Genomic DNA, 18,144 nt, shown 5'->3' with positions numbered 1-18,144 from the left:
GCTTCCCGGGTGGTGCAGTGGTTGGGAATCCGGCTGACAATTCAGGGCACACGGGTTCGAGCCCTGGCCTGGGAAGATCCCACATGCCGCGGAGCAACTAAGCCCGTGTGCCACAACTACTGAGCCTGCGCTCTAGAGCCCGAGCACCACAACTACTGAAGCCTGTGTGCCTAGAGCCCGTGCTTTGCAACAAGAAAAGCCGCCGCAATGAGAAGCCCGTGCACTGCAACGAAGAGTAGCCCCCGCTCACCGCAACTAGAGAAAGCCCGCACGCAGCAACAAAGATCCAACACAGCCAAAATTCAAATAAATAAATAAAGTATTTCTCCTCTGAACCATATCACTTGTTTTATGTTCTTCATTTTGCTCATTGTCTTAAATTACTTCACTCTTTTATTTGTCATCTGGCTTCTAGTCTTTCTCCCCCTTGCCTCTCTATGATGCAAAATGTAAGGAGGGAACATGTCCATGTGGTTACCACCATATCCCTAGTGCCTAGAACAGTGTACAACATACAGTAGATGCTAAAAATATTTTTAATAAGTGTTCAAAATATTTCTTTAGTGAATGAATAAAGAAAAACTTAATGAATAAATTGTTCCTTACTCATTGGAATCCACTGTTTTGACATTGGCTTGATACTACACAATTGTGGACTTACTGGATTTATCACATGGTTGAAGTATTTTTTATAATGTAAAGTATTTAAATAAGGGAACAGGGAGCCACAGGACAGTCTTTTTTTTTTTAATAGGTCTTTATTGGAGTATAATTTCTTCACATTACAGTGTTAGTTTCTGTTGCGTAACAAAGCGAATCAACCATATGCATACACCTCTGGCCCCATATCCCCTCCCTCTTGAGCCTCCCTCCCATCCTCCCTATCCCACGCCTCTAGGTCCATCACGAAGCACGGAGCCGAGCCGATCTCCCTGTGCTATGCTGCTGCTTCCCACCAGCCGGCTATTTTACATTCGGTAGTATATGTATGTTGATGCTACTCTCACTTCGCCCCAGCTTCACCCTCCCACCCCATGTCCTCAAGTCCATTTTCGATGTCTGTCTCTTTATTCCTGCCCTGCAACTAGGTTCATCAGTACCTTTTTGTTTTTTTTTTGATCCCATATATGTGTGTTAGCATAGGGTATTTGTTTTTCTCTTTCTGACTTACTTCACTCTGTATGATACTCTCTAGGTCCATCCACCTCACTACAAATAACTCAATTTCGTATCTTTTTATGGATGAGTAATATTCCACTGTATATATGTGCCACATCTTCTTTATCCATTCATCTGTCGATGGACATTTAGGTTGCTTCCATGTCCTGGCTATTGTAAATAGTGCTGCAATGAACATTGTGGTACATGTCTCTTTTTGAATTATGGTTTTCTTAGGGTATATGCCCAGTAGTGGGATTGCTGGATCATATGGTAGTTCTATTTTTAGTTTTTTAAGGAACCTCCATACTGTTCTCCATAGTGGTTGTATCAGTTTTCATTCCCACCAACAGTGCAAGAGGGTTCCCTTTTCACCACACCCTTTCCAGCATTTATTGTTTCTAGATTTTTTGATAATGGCCATTCTGACCGGCATGAGGTGATACCTCTCTGTAGTTTTGATTTGCATTTCTCTAATAGTTAGTGATATTGAGCATCTTTTCATGTGCCTCTTGGCCAGATGTACGTCTTCCTTGGTGAAATGTCTATTTAGGTCTTCTGCCCATTTTTTAACTGGATTGTTTATTTTTTTTGATATTGAGCTCCATGAGCTGTTTGTATATTTTGGAGATTAAACCTTTGTCTCTTGTTTCATTTGCAAATATTTTCTCCCATTCTGAGGGTTGTCTTTTTGTCTTGTTTATGGTTTCCTTTGCTGTGCAAAAGCTTTTAAGTTTAATTAAGTCCCATTTGTTTATTTTTGTTTTTATTTCCATTTCTCTAGGAGGTGGGTCAAAAAAGATCTTGCTGTGGTTTATGTCAAAGAATGTTTTTCCTATGTTTTCCTCTAAGAGTTTTATAGTGTCTGGTGTTACATTTAAGTCTTTAATCCATTTTGAATTTATTTTTGTGTATGGTGTTAGGGAGTGTTTTAATTTCACTCTTTTACATGTAGCTGTCCAGTTTTCCCAGCACCACTTATTGAAGAAGCTGTCTTTTCTCCATTGTATGTTCTTGCCTCCTTTGTCATAAAGTACGTGCCCATATGTGTGTGGGTTTATCTCTGGGCATTCTATCTTGTACCATTGATCTATATTTCTGTTTTTGTGCCAGTATCATACTTTCTTGATTGCTGTAGCTTTGTGGTATAGTTTGAAGTCGGGGAACCTGATTCCTCCAACTGTTTTTCTTTCTCAAGATTGCTTTGGCTATTTGAGGTCTTTTGTGTTTCCATTCAAATTGTAAAAATTTTTGTTCTAATTTTGTGAAGAATGCCAGTGGTAGTTTGATAGGGATTGCATTGAATCTGTAGATTGCTTTGGGTAATATAGTCATTTTCACAATATTGATGCTTCCAATCCAAGAACATGGTATATCTCTCCATCTGTTTATGTCATCTTTGTTTCTTTCATCAGTGTTTTAGTTTTCTGAGTACAAGTCTTTTGCCTCCTTAGGCAGGTTTATTCCTAGGTATTTTATTCTTTTTGTTGCTATGGTAAATGGGAGTGTTTCCTTAATTTCTCTTTCTGATTTTTCATTGTTGGTGTATAGGAATGCCAGAGATTTCTGTCAATTAATTTTGTATCCTGAAACCTTACCAAATTCATTGATTAGTTCTAGTAGTTTTCTGGTGGCATCTTTAGGATTCTCTATGTATATTATCATGTCATCTACAAACAGTGACAGTTTTACTTCTTCTTTTCCAATTTGTATTCCTTTTATTTCTTTTTCTTCTCTGATTGCTGTGGCTAGGACTTCCAAAACTATGTTGAATAAGAGTGGCGAGAAGGACGGTTTTTTTATGGAAATGCCTGGAGGTGTGTATAGTGAAAAGGCAGGGGCCTCAAAAGCTGAAAGAAAGGGCAAAAAGAGGGGACAAAAAAGTAAAAATCTATAGTCCTTTATATTCTAAGGACATGACACATACCAGAGGCTAGCTAAAAATCTAGAGAAACCAACAATCCTAGTTTACTGGGACTGTTGTAAAGGGTGGATTCCTTGGATCTGGGACTTGGAATTGAGACTTTCAGTTTTAAAATCAGGACAAGTTGGTCACCCTAGATGAAACTAAGAGCTTTTTCCCTTGCTACTTATATTTTTGATAATCGTCCCTTTTCTTTCTTTCCTATCTACTTCTAGAAGTAAAAGCCCTTAAAAAATTATAAAATAGCTTTGTTTGTTTGGAAAACATTGGACAGAGGAGAACCTTTGAGACTGATCTGTTCTTTGGTAGAACTGGGAGAAGAGTAAGTAGATACTACTGGTGGTGACAAGAGGTGATGAGGAAGGGTAATACAATCCTGGGAAGAAGGAAAGGAGGGTAAGAGAATTTCTGTGTTCAACTAGCATTTAAGTTCATTTGCATTTCAAGGACACAACCTTGAGATAGTACTGTGCTGTTGAGACCCTCTGGACTGTACATGTGACTGAATCCTGGGAAGGCCTCTATATAAACTTAAGATTCTGTAGGGTTGGTGTGGAGATCTACTCATCTTGTGGCCGCCCAAGACAAGCCTTGTGTATTAAAACTGCTACCTGCCACTCAGAAGTGGCCTGCCTCTTTCTTGGTCTGTCCGTGCCCTCTGTGTATGGGGGCCAATGTCAAATTTCACCTGGGGAACTCCGAAGGTTGTAAACCAACACATTTATTATGGTTACTGATATATTTGTATTTATTTATATCATTTTGTTTTGAGCTTTTAATTTACTCAGTTAATTCTATACATAATATTTCTCTTTTTTGGTAGTTTTTGTTTTTTCTTCTTAATAAATTTGGATCTTATACCTTCTAGCTTTAAGTTCTTTTTTAGCTTTAAGTTTTAGTGCTTGTACCTCATTTAAAGTATAAAGCTAATAAATGTTTTCAACCTTCTCCCCAATAATATAAGAACTTCAGAATACTGTAATTATAAAACCTCCTGCCAGCATTTTGCAAGTTATAGATGTCCAGTACTTCCAGTCATTTTGGTTTAATTTACCCCAAAATTGATTATTAACATTACTATATTATCATATTTTTACCCAGTTATTTTTTTATAGATTTACCTCTATGTATCAGTTTCATTACTCACCATTCTTCCTTACATCTCTCTTTGTTATGAATTCAGTTTACTTCTTCCTTTATTATATCCCTTGGATTACCCTCAGTAAAAGTACATGGTAGAAGCTAATGGCTTTTTGTCTGAAAATATCTCCCTTAACTTTAATAAATTAGCATATATATATATATAAAGGCATCTGTAATAAGTTTCTTTCTTTTAGTAATTTCGAGGTGCAAACTTCTACTACTCCTGTTGAAAAATGTGGTGTAAACCAAATTTGCTCCTGTTTAATACCTATTTTATCTTCTTGCTGTTTTTAAGTTTGCATTTATATGTTTGCTCGTGAGGTAGATTTCATTGGATTTATCTTTTTTAAGTATTTTTTAAAATTTTACTGAAGTATAGTTTATATACAATGTGTTAATTTCTGCTGTACAGCAAAGTGATTCAGTTATACATAGATATATTCTTTTTCATATTCGTTTCCATTATGGTTTATCAAAGGTGGCTGAATATAGTTCCCAGATTTATCTTGTTTGGCATTTATTTAACTTCCTGAAGAGAGGGAGAGAGGGAGGAGAGATTTACAACATACATATATATATTTATTATATATATATATATATATGATATCACAATTCTTGAACATTTTTTATATATTACTGCTTTAAGATTACTTCTCCCCATTCTTTTTCTGGTTCCTATTAGACAAATGTTGGACCATTTCAGCCAGTTTTTTATATCTCATGTGCTCTTTCTTGTGACCTTTTTCTTCTTTGGTTTTCTGGCAATATTATGGATAATTTCTTTAGTTCTATTATCTGATTGATTCTTTAGCTGTGTTTAATATATGTTTATGTACTTAGTTTCAATAATTATGTTTTATTTCCAAATCTATAATTGGTACTCATTGAAAACTGTCTTTTTAAACAACATCTTGTTTCTTTCATATATTTTCTCTCCCATCTTTCATTTTTAATAATTTTAAACAATTATTTCAGAATCAGTGTTTAGTTATTCTATCATATGAATAATTTTGGTGTTTCTAATCTTGCTCTTTATTTCTTTTACTTACTCTCACTCAAGATTTGCTCATGTGTTTTATAATTATAGATTTGAGCTCTTGCTTAGCAGAGCTTTATATTTGTAATTCCTAACTGCTTTTTGTTGAGGCTTTGCCCTTCCAGAGAAATTTGGAAATTGACTGCATAAGGTACAAGCCTGGGAATAGTTTTTTGTTAAATTCTATTTGTGGAATTTCTCTGTCCTTGTCAATAGTACCATTTCAAACCCCACACCTGTGTGAGAAATTTTCATGAGAGACATTTTAATATCATGTCCTTGAAATCCCAAGGCTCTTGGCTAAGACTGGTAAATGTCCCAGAGAGCCAAAAGATCAGTGACTCCATACCAGTCATTTCTACTTCTTTCTTTAATTTTGGCCACTGAAGATCTCCTTAATATATTTTGCTCAGTTATATGATTCAAAGAATATTTGCTATATTTTATCCAGTTTTCTAAAGTTTTTTGTAGTGAGATTGTTGTTGGTTTACAATATCTGATGCATCTTTTTGACCAAAATGGAGCTACTTTAATTTGTATTTTTACCTAGCTCTGTAAGTAAAGATAAAGAATTCACAATTAATTTTAACCAAAATAAGAGTAATTTGTACTTCAGGAGAAAAAAGTAAAACCTAATGTTTAGCCTTTTTTTTTTTTTTTTTAGTAAAGAAGTCTATTCTGGGCTTTGGCTCAGGGGCTGTTTATGGAATATATGTAGTGAGGCTTAGTCATACCAATTCCTTTCACTCTTGGTTCCTTTCCCTGTTACCATCATCTTCTGTCACTTCCGCTCAAGTCCTGCACTTGCTCATGAATGATATGAAAAATGAGGACTGGAGTTTTGGTATGAAGAAAAGGAAATGCTAAGAGAAAATCTAATGAAATTAGAAAGGAGAATTCCTCTGGCCACCTACGTATATATCTGTATCTATATATGTATATGTGTGTGTGTATATGTATGTCAGAGATAGATAGAGATACATATGATATGTACGTATTATATATGCAGGCATGTGTTTCAGTGATGTTATTGGGACTCAGGAATTTCATTGCTAAAATAATTTTCTATGCCCGGAGTCAGTACCTATTTGCATTTGTTTTCATAATTATTTCTATAATTGGTTCTACAAGTAAACACAGAAATAGCTGGCTTATTCCTACCACCTGCTTATAGAGATATACAGAGAAGGCAGTAATACATATTTAATTTATTCTTCACTTCGTTTTCTAACAAATAATATGATCACAATACTGGAATTATATCCAATTTAGTATTCTGTTCCTGCATTCAAACACTGGGATTCTTTTATAGAAAATAGATGCCCTTTATGAGAATTAAATGGTCAGATATGGAGAGGTGGATGGTAATTGTAAATGCTATTTGAATAAATTTGCATATGAAAAGTCTTCAGAAAACTTATTTTAAGAAAAAAATATATATAGGTGCATGTGCTACCCATAAACCATTTTATTTGGGATGACTCCATTCTCACACTTGTGCCAACAACTCCAGAGTCAAAACAAAAGTTCTAAAGTTTTTGATAGAATCTTCTTTCTTCTTCATCAATTAGTTATACACTTAGTAAGTTATCTGTTTTATGTGGAAGGATTTCCATATTTTATGGATGCCATTCTCAGGACCTGATCAAAATGCAGAAGAAAAAAAGGGAATGGAAAATATATTTGACAAAAAGGAAGGGAGGGAGGAAAGAAAGATAGAAAATATGGATAAACAAAGGTAGTGAATTAGTCAGATGAAAATATTAGAAATTACAGATAATTGAAAATATTTCTGGTACTATTCAATAGAATTAGAGATTTTGATTGGTCCTGTTCTTTGGCAATTCCACTCATGTGAAAGAAAATCTTTGTTGACATATCCCTGGAACAGATATCAATGAGAACATTCCCTGCTAAACATTTCCTTCTAATGGGATTTTCTTTGTTAAATTTTGGTTGTCTTTTGAATGAAACAGGAGATTACCATCAGATCATTATTCTCAGGAAGCCATCCATCCCTGAAGTTCCTGGCCCAGCTATATTTGCATTACGTCTGGCACAGAAGAACAAGGCAACAATAAATTCCAGGGTGCTTACCATTGACATTTTTTTGTTTCCTTATCTACAAGTGCCAGCCCCAGTCAACTAGTGTGTAAAGTCCACACTCTATTTTTTAAGAAAATCAAAGTCATATAAGTTGCCAGATATTAATAATTATATCTAAACGCAATTGAATAAAAATTCATTTTTATTAGTATTTCTGAAGGTACTTCCATAATGATATCTTATTTACTCATGCTAAAACACTTTGGTAACTTTGACACTTGTAGGGGAAAGTGTCCACTAATGACCTGGTTGTAGACTCAGACTATCAACACATGTTCAATTACTGAGTATTATTTTCCTTTAGGAGCTTCCCTGAATCACAATTTTAAAATATATATATATTTTTTTCTTAATTATGTGTTATACCGTTGTTCTTCCTATGAAAAGAACTGTAGAGGGTTGGAATAAAGAACACATAATTCTGAAGATGAAATATCACATTCTAGGTTTAGGTACAAAGAATCTAATAAAGTTCTCCCTCTCACCAAATGAAGAAACATTGCTCTTATTTTAAATATCCACATTAAAATGTTTACATCTGTAATTTAAAATTTAATTATTCAATTCAATGGTACTTTTTCTGGATATTTAATATGTTGTATGAAAACAATAAGAAAGTCTTTAATAAAATAGATGGATAGCCAAGTTATAATCATCTAGGGAAAAGAGAAAAGAAACCCTGATATGAGCAATTGCACAGAACTGTTTTCCAACATTTTGAAGCCCAAAGTGATTGTGGGCCCAGAAGGAGAATGAAGGATGAGATATTGTGAATGTGTAATACACCTGCATGCTTCATATAGGCAGTCTGATCTGACATAATTAACTTGGCCAGAAGTAAAAAAATTACCAACAAGGCAATGTTATCATTTCATTCTGCATAAAGAGATTTTTTTTTTTTTCCTAAGATTATGCTACTAATGTCAGTCTTGCTGCTGGGGTGACCATGTTCATGGTTGAAGGCAAATGTGTCACTGTTCTTCAAAACACTAATTTCAAACATATGCAGTGCTAATAGAGGTCTAGTAAGTATTATCACCTTTCCGTACAAAATTCAAGCCAGCAAAAAGAAATGCTTTTTTTAAAAATTACAAAAAAAGAGAAAATGTATTCCCATATGGTATAAAAAGTATTAAAGAACTTGCCTAAAAAGTCATTTATCAAGAGAGGAAATTTTCTTCAATTCCTTAATTTGTTTTTTCATGAAACTAAAGTGTTTCATTCATAATAGATATTAATAGTCCTTTAAAATTAAAGCTTTATTAGCAGAAACAGGTACAATGCAACTATTCTTTTAAATGACAGAAGATGGTTATAAGGTACAAAATATGGTGGGAAAACCTAGAAAAAGAAGACTCATTCCTTCTTTGGGCATCAAGACAAGCTTCACTGAAGAGACGTTATTTGAGGTGGACCTAAAGAATGGGTAGAAAGAATATTGAGGCAGAAGAAAAGGCAAATTAAAATATTGTTAAAGAAAAGAAAGTACATGTTTAATATAGGGTGTGAGGACACAGCTCAAGGGAAAATAGTGGGAGATCAACTTGAAAAGTAGAAGGAGGATGTATTGGAGAATTTGGGGAGAGAATCTTAGGGAGAATAGGAGAAGCTGACTAAAGCTGCTGAGCACTGTGGTAAATACTTTAGCTTTTTTCTGTATAGACAATAGAGATAATTTTTGAGCTCAGTGAACTAATTTATATGGCATTATCAGAGCTGTGTATTTGGATAAGTGTGTCATGATTGCATTCATGTCAGAACCAAGATTGTATTATACAGGAGACTCTGTATTTCTGCCTACCTTTTAAACTTGAACACCAGAAGAAAATGTGAAATATACATATGCCAGTGTGTGTATACAAAAGATTTTGAAAAACAACCAGGTATCTAATTTGGACCTAATATAGTGGGGATGAAACACTTTCATGTGAAAAAAACTAAATGATTTAGATCAGACAAGGTATTTTCATTGCTTATTTAATTTTGCTTCTGTATATAAATTCACAGTATGTGTTTTAAGACAATTTGAAAAGTTTGGTAGTTTTTATGATTGTCATATCCAAATATGTTTTTGTTGTTTCAGATGATGGTGCCTGTCAACTAACTGAACTACTGTGGTAAGTTGGTTTTTCTGTTCTCAAATCTGCATTGAATGTTTTTCATTCTAAGATTCAAAGGGATTTATGTCACCTTTAAAACCCATAAAAATGTGAGCACTTAAATGGATTGAAAGTCAGGCGTGCCCTAGAGTAGACTGAGCTTTTTTTCAAGGATGTAACCCTTACCTTTTTTCTTCTGATCTGAGCCAAAATTGGAAATCAGAGAGCCTCCTGTACACATATACCAGGAGCCTAGGAATGGCTACTGTTTTCCAAATGTTTTCCATTTCTCTTGCACCATCTGCTTGCCCAGGGATGACTCTGAGAAAACATACAAATGTTCATGCTATCAGAGGCAGTAGAATGTCTTTTAAAGAAATAATTTTTGAGTAGTTTTAACTTATCGGGAAGTTTGGTAAGAAGAAGCAGATGTTTCTCTTTTCTCCCCTCATTTCATGGAGGTACTAATGATCATGGCCATGATGGACAGGCTGATTCTCATTTTTCTGGTTTCATACCTGATTAAATCATATTGGAAAGCAGAGTTGAAAGACAGTTGTCTTGGTTATGAATGTACTGTGGCTCCTTTTGGGGATTTCTATTGGGTAATATTACATGTGGGAGAATGAAACATGGTACTAAATGTTGTGAAAAATAATAATGATAATAAAATATAGGCTGCAATGGTGTGCCCTCAAGAAAGGAAATTTGAAAGAGTTTTTCTCTGGCAATACATTAGATTTTTAAAGATGTTTTGTTTCTTCTCTTTTTTTTCAATTAAAACAAAGAATTTAGTTTTCAACCACATTATGTCAATGGAGATGTTTGTTTTCACAGATGCTTCACTTATTCACACTCTCAATCAAAATCTCTCAATCAATTATAAAAATAGTATCTTGTTGTTAGTTACTGTTTAAGTATTTAGAAGGAATTTTTTATAGTGTTTATATCGATAGTGAAACACCCAACACTTACTGGCACAGATAATTATTTTTGTTTTTTGCTACTATTCTTAAAAGAAGTGAAAGTAGAAAAAGAATTTGTATCTTAACTTACATAATTGCCTTGGATTATCATGATTGGTCATTGAAAACTAAGATGAGTGGGTGTGGTTTGTATCAATCTAATTTATCTCTGAAGAAGTTGGTACCCTTTTATCTCTATCTTGGAGGAACAAACTGAACATATTTGTATGTTCTTACAATACTGGGAAACTGGTATTTTCATGGGCTCTCTGCATTTTCAGACTTAGAAGGAGAAGACTTTGCATCAGGACATTACCCATTTTACTTCTTTGAGAGTTTATTGGTTTATAGTAGACGGAGAAAAAGTTTCACTATTTCTTCTCTTATTCAACTGCAATGAAGAAGAAAATTAATGAAAGTGTGCCTTTGTATATCATCCTGCCTCTACCCATAGAGTAGATTTTTGGTAAAATGAGACATGGCCAGAGAGGCAGGTGATTGGGAGAGGGATAACAAGAAATTTGGAGATGGAAGAAAAGTTTATAAAGAGCTTGGATAAAAAAGAGGAACGGGCAAATGTATGGGATGCTGTATGGGGTTTGATTTAGGGAAGAACAAATGTTGGAGGAAAAAAAATTTGTGAGTCCAATGTATACTATACTAATGTTTCTCAAACTTCCATGTGCCTAGGAACCACCTGGGCTATCTTGTTAAAATGTAGATTCTAATCCAGTAGGACTACACTAAAGCTCAAGAATATGTATTTCTATAAGTTCTCAAGTAATGCTAAAGCTGCTGGTTCAAGAAACAGCAAGATATTATATAAATAATTCTCTTTTTCTACTCCCTATTCAAGGAATTTCAGTTGAGAGGTGACTTTTCAAGCATTTGATTTGGGTTTGATTTTTAGTGCTCTTATTTCACTTTGTAAGGATCAATCTTAAGATTAGAGAAAAATGCCAGTTTTAGTTCAGCCACACACAAAAGAACTGGATCTTGCTAGCCCCCAAAGTCTAGCTTCCCTCTCATTAACTGTTTAATCCATGGTAAACTGTGAAGGATTAAAGAAAGTCAATTTGTTTGAGTTAAATAATTTTCAAGTGCATGAGGTATAAGATTTTACAAAACAAGATGCATTTTTAAAACATTGCAGTCCATTCAGAGGCCATAATATCATCACCCTGCAACAGTAAAATTATAAAAAGCAACAATGGTCATGGGGGTTGGAGTCCTAACCATAATATAAGTAAATATTACCAGCATTGCTGTGCTTGAAAGTACTTGACTTTTGCATTGAAAATGTAGTACAGTGTTCTATTGATATTATGAATGTTAGCTAGTCTAATAGTTAAGCTTATTCAGATTCCATGGAGATTATCAAGAAGGCAGGATAGAAGTCAGACTAGGCAGGGTGGGTCAGTAGCCCTGAATAATAAGCCAAGAATTCCTTGTCCAGTGGTGTAAGGAAACCTAAAGGATGTTCTGGAACCTGGATTCTCCTAGGAGCCTGGAGAAGGCCATGGAAGGAGAAGTTCTAAAATCAATCTGAAGTTTTCTGCTCTCTTTCCTCGAAATGAGTGTGTCTCCACCCCAACTACATGTCAGAACCACCCGAGGATTTGAGAAAAAATAGTTACCACCTGGGCCCACCTCAAAACAATTAATGCAGAGTTTCTTGGGTGCAGCCTGGCATCCAAAGATTAATGGTCCAGCTTCCTGGTGATTCCATGGGGAACAGGAGTTGAGAACCAATGCCCTACATTAAGACCTGAGATTTGTATTTTTAACACACTGTCAATGTTACTGCTGCATGGACCACACTTTGAGTAGCAAGGGCCTACCAACCCCCGTAAGTTTTTCCTCACATTTCAGGATAGTCAGTATCACTGACTGAGGAGTAGTTACCTTCTCTTTAAGTATGAGGGGAGAGAAGGGAGAAGCGAAAGAACAGAAGAGATATCCAAATGGCATGTGGTGTGAACCCTGGGTAGAATATTCAACTCCTCCCCTGATTGGATTTGAAGGGCAATGGAAAAATCCCTGTACTCCAAAATATCTTACCTAATCAAATCACAGGGTGCTTGAACTTGCACTATTAAAATTAATTTGATTTTAGTGATTTCCTAACTTGACTGTGCAACCATTATCCTTTGGTACAATTGTGATAAATATAGAGAACTGAGGAAGACAGTGAATTGGGCAGGAATCGGAACTTTATTAATCATCCGATGGTTCTAATTGAGAACAGAGCTTGGAAGCCATTGTTTTAGACCACACACTGCATTCTTTCCTGGCTTTCTTTCAATACGTAAACATATTCCGCTTCTTTAAATTAATATTTTATATGTACTATTCCACATAACAATAGAGCTCAACATAACAACAAAATAATAATGATAAATACTAGGTATTATACGATGCTTACTATTAGTCAGGTACTGATCTGAGAGTTTCATATGCCCTAAAAAATCTTAGATAATATGTACTATTGTTATCCACTTTACATCTAAGGAAAGTGGGGAACAAAAATGTTAAATTTCCCAACATCACATAGCTGGTAAATGGTAGAACTGGGATTTTCTGATGTAAGATATTCTGGCTCCAGAACCCATGCTCTGCTAAACTACTTATCAACTGTCAATTGATTAATGTATTTAACAAGTGTTTCTAGAGCAGATTCTAAGCACAAGGTGGTAGGAACAGAGCAGTAAGCACTACAAAATGTATGTCTTTATGGAAATTCCTTTTTCATGGGAGGCTCTTGTTTTTAGAATAGCCAGAATTCTTTAAAAGATAGTATTCATGGCAAGAAGACATGGGTTCAAATGTGACTATTTCATTTACTTTCCGAGTGATCTTGCTAAATCTCTTTATCTCTTTAGTAAACTAATGAAATAATGTGAGGGGATATCTAAATGAGTTACTTTCATTGCTTTGCATCATCACTGACCATAAAGAAAGAAGTTTTGCCTGTATATGAGGCTTAAAAAATGTCTTAGTTGGGAAAGATTGATTTTCATTATGTCAGTAGACATAAAGAACATCATGAAAGCATTAGATAGCAGGAAAGTGTTTGTGGCAATGTTAGCGGTGTTGGTATTGGCATCCGGTGTTGGTGGTGATGATTGGCATAGTGGTGGTGATGGTTGAGGTGATGAAATTGATCGTAAAAATTACTGTTCATTAAGCGCTTACAATGGCTAAGTCATTGCACTAAATTCTTTATTTTTATAACTTTATTTTTTCTATTTCACAGTCTTATGAGGTCATGTAATTATTGTTATAATGTAGAGCTGGAAAATGTGAGGATTAGAAAGCTTCAACAACTAGCCCAAGTTGCATAGCTAAACAAGTAATGGAACCTGAATTTGATCCAAGATATATCAATTATCTATTTCTGTGTAACAAACCACCCTAAATCTCAGTGGCTTAAAATAACCATTTGGTATTCCTCATGATTCTGTAGGTTTACTGGGCAGTTATTCTGCTCCGCCTGAAGTTGGCTGGGGTCACTTATGTGGCTACATTCACGTAGGCACTTAACTGGAGGTCTCAGTTTTTCGTGTGTCCCCTCTTTCTACATGATGAGTCATCCTTCAGAGGCTCTCCACATGACCTTCATCTCTAGTAGCATAGCTTATACTTTCACATAACATGCAGCTCAATTCCAAGGAGTGTTCCAAGGAACAAGCCCCACTGCAAGTGCCTCACTTTGCAGCATGCTTGCTAAAGTCTCATTGGTCAAAACAAATGTCCAAACCCAAAGTCAGTGTGGGAAGGAATAAAACCAGTGCACAAATACCTCGAGACATGGTTCAGTCTCCCATACCAGATATGGCTGACTCCAAGACCCACTGTGCTTTTAATTACTATAGCATGTTTCCTCCCTGGAGATATTGAAAGTGAACATTGGAAAAAAACAGACCACATAGTATTGTTGAAGAGTCACCATGGGTAGACTTGACCTGGGATTCCAACAATAATGAGTAAATTTAATTATTCAAGAGGAAATTTATTATACGACACTCAATATTGAGCTGGATGGCAAGGTTCAAAGTTCGAGAATTCAGAGCTTTTGAAAGTCTGATTACCAAATAGGATCATGACGTAGTTGGCAAATTTGTGAATATTTACAAACTGGATTTCTACTCTTGCCCTAATGTAGAATCTCATTGTCACAAGTACACATCTGCATTTGGGTAAACAATAGGAGGAAAAGCGATAATATTGTGTCTACTTAGGTTACCAAATAGGATCTTAGTTGAATCCTCAAGGGTCATCCCAAAAGCATGCAGAAAACACCTGAGTCTGAAAGAGTCAGATGACAAAAGACACCTGCTGTTACCAATGACCCATCTATAATGCAGAGCAACCTCTTAACATGAGGTTGTGAATAACTTTGGATTTTGAACAGGCTTGTGTCCCAGTGGGCCTGTCAGGATGAATTAGTTAGAAAACAGACATCCTGCTTATCTAGAACCTTATTATTGTGGTCATCAATTTTCCCAACCTATTGTACCACACCTTCCTCACTTAGGGCCAAGGAGATTCTTGAATGTGCAGCAAGACCAGAATAATATAGAGTGTTTTGCCTCACTGCTTTCAAGCTGTTTTGTTGTTGTTGTTTAGGAGCTCCATAGAGAGCATCTGTCTTTAGGACTATAAATTTGGTTCTTTTTACCAGCTCTAAATTTTCTCTAATGCTTAAGAGTAGTTGGATCAACAGCCTACTCCCATCACTTAGAGACTAATAATGTGGAAAACTGAGTGAACTCAATATGATCACCACTCAAGGCTTCTCACTGTGAACTAAAGTCTTCTTTAAATTTTGAAATAACTTCTAAATAAGAAGGCAAAAAGAAGCAAAAGCATGTGTGAGAAAACATGTTTTTTACTTTTTCTTGGCACAAAATGCAAGTGTAGTAACATCCCTCTCTGTCATAAGTAGAAGTAGGATCCATTCCCATGTTCTTCCAGGAGTTCTGTTTTACTAGTCAGTAAGATAACTAACACCCTAATATATTAAATAGGGATTTCTAAGTTGCACCAACAAAATAATTGGGTGCATGTACAAATGAGGATTCACGTGTACAGAATTCAAATTTTGTGTATGCAAAACAGATAATTGTGCAATCAAATAGGTGCCTTTGATTAAAATCATTGTATATGCAAATTCACCACTTGCTGAAGCAGTCATATTTTGGCACATGCATCCATAATTTGTGGTTTCTAATTTAAGGTAATTTCATGGCAGAAATAGTCTTACCTATTGGATCTCATGTTTTACGTATTAGCCAAATACTGCTTTTTAAATTTTTTCTTCCTTTTTGGTAATCATATTACTATCATTTTAAAGTGACATTTCTCCTTGTATCAATAACACTTTAACATTTCTGAAAATTAGATAGATTTAAAAATCAATTAGAACATTTAATGTAGTCTCTTATTTAGCCTTACAGTAGCCCTTAACTTAATGGTGCATTTTACAGTAAAGAACATCTTATAATAAAGATATTTTGATAAGCACCATCTTGCAATCCGTACTATCTTATCACAAATCTCATTTTGTTATCATAAACAGTAGCAACACACACTGATATTCTCGTATTATATGCCAGGCACTTACCTTTCACAGCCAGCCTGGGAGGCAGATTTAGCGTACTGTAAGGATGAGGAAACTGAGACGTAAATCACATGACACTCTCAGGGTCACAAAGCAACTACATGGCAAAGCTAGGAAATTCAGAACCCGGTAAGAGTGTGGCTGCTGTCCTCCTTAGAAGCAGCACGAACTCTGCTTCAGTTGCTCCTTTAAGGCAGTCGTGACTGTCTGAGAAGTTGCAATGAGCCCTACTTGCACAGGAATTATCTCTTCTTTCTCTTCTCTCTTTCTTCTTTTCTTTTCTCCCACTTTCTTACTTCTCTTTCATCTCTCCTCTAAAGACTCTAGGACAGTAGAGAACCTGGAGAACTGGAGGACAGAATCTCCCATTGACTGGTGGCAGGCCAGTGTTTCAGGGAGCTCAGGAATTTGTTTCCCTGTGTCTCTTGATCACCATATTAAAAGCAAAAATCTAAACATGCTGTATTCCAATTTCACATGGTCTTTGCTCAAAACCCTCCAACTTCTCCTTAATCTTACTTAGGTTGAAAGCTAAAGTCCTTACAAGGGCCTTAAGAGTTACTCATGATCTGGTCTCCTCTCAGACCTGGTCTTCTGTCTCTGCCCCGCCTTTGTTACTTGTTCAAGCTAATCCCGCTTCCCTGCTCTTCCTGGAATCTGGTAAGCAACCTCAGGGCTGAGGTCCTATGCACTTGTTTCCCTTCTTGGAATGCTTTCCCAATGTACAGCAGGTGGTTTCCCCTTGTGACCGTTAAGTCGCTACTCAAATGTCACCTTATCACAATGCTCTTTTCCCTCACCTCTGTCTCTTCTTATCCCACTTAATCTATTTTCTTTTGCTTCCAGAGCACCTACCCACCACATCTATTATAAAGGTGTTTATTTGTCTAACTTTTCCTACTACAATCTATAGAAAGTATAAGACAATGGCTTTGAATGGAATGTTCCTCGTTGTATACCTTAACCCTGGTACAGAGTAAATGTTCAGTAACTGATTGTTGCACAAACTAATCGTTGCATAGTTTTCTTATGCGAGGGTTCCCTGCTTAGCTGTTTTCAGAATGAATGCATGTGAGGCACAACACAAAATGATTTTCTTTACAGCAGTAGTACACATAAAGACATGTGTTTGTCAATGGTTGCTATGTCATGTTACAGGAAACAAACAAAAGAAGGTGGAACAGAAAGTTATTGCAAGTCATGATAAATGATTACAAAATATGATGAAAGTTTTATTATTTTAGGGAGCACAATAAAATCAATAGCTAGACGTTATACTGCTTACTACGTATCATCCCCATTTTACATGTTATACATATAAGTTTAATCCTCACAACAACCTTACAATGGAAATACTATTATTATATCCATTTCACAGGTGAGAAAGCTGAGGTACTGAGAGTTTAAGTAACTTGACTAAAGTCACAGAGAATTCTATAGCTTCACATAACAGTATTTTTACATTGCAATTGATTGTTCAATACTAACTCTCCCTAATGATCCAGATTAAGTTTCCCACTTTCAAATATTTTTTTCCACCAAGAGTAGCAATATTATCACATCCCTTTATATTCTTTGTCTAAGACAGCCTGTTTTTAATTGATTCTTTCTAATGTCTCAGAAACTATCTTGGAGAAATTGACAAATGCATTAATATACACATGCTACACACTTTCCTGTATTAATACCTATAATTACAGGGATAAAAAATTTCATTTTATCTTTTCTCTTATGACAGTTTTAGCCTGGCATATTTAAGCCTTTCATGTTAAAATGCATTTGTTGAATCATGTTTCTTCATAAACCTGTAAATGAGAACAAGCCTGTGATTGAAAGCTAGTTTTGCAGTGAAGCCATAGAATTATTTACAGTCACCTTTCTTTAATACCTAATTGGATTGATGCTTAAAACTAAGGTAACTTTATGTACTAGTTTGCTCGAACCATCCCAGTTCATGTCTATTTTCCAAGTGTAACCATATATATATAGATAGATAGATAGATAATTATTAATAATTACATGTACTTTCACTTTTGAAAGTGTCTCCAAAATGTCTAGCACGGACAACAAATTTTATGTTCACCTATTTA

The 18,144-nt window shown here is 35.4% G+C and overlaps 1 protein-coding gene across 3 annotated transcripts in view; it reads left to right on the top strand.

Annotated features, from left to right (window-relative positions):
• Window positions 1–18,144, top strand: part of PTPRD (protein tyrosine phosphatase receptor type D) — a 2,148,784-nt gene that overhangs the window by 1,139,567 nt on the left and 991,073 nt on the right. For all 3 annotated transcript variants that reach the window (XM_082470803.1, XM_082470804.1, XM_082470805.1), the window contains one exon: window positions 9,451–9,484. The gene's annotated coding sequence lies outside the window, so the exon portion shown is untranslated. The remainder of the gene's footprint in view (window positions 1–9,450; window positions 9,485–18,144) is intronic.

The sequence above is a fragment of the Balaenoptera physalus genome (assembly GCF_965194825.1).
Source record: "Balaenoptera physalus genome assembly, chromosome: 7".
Lineage (NCBI taxonomy): Eukaryota > Metazoa > Chordata > Mammalia > Artiodactyla > Balaenopteridae > Balaenoptera > Balaenoptera physalus.
Note: the sequence above shows the minus strand (reverse complement) of the source record. Positions and strands in the feature narration are given on the sequence as shown.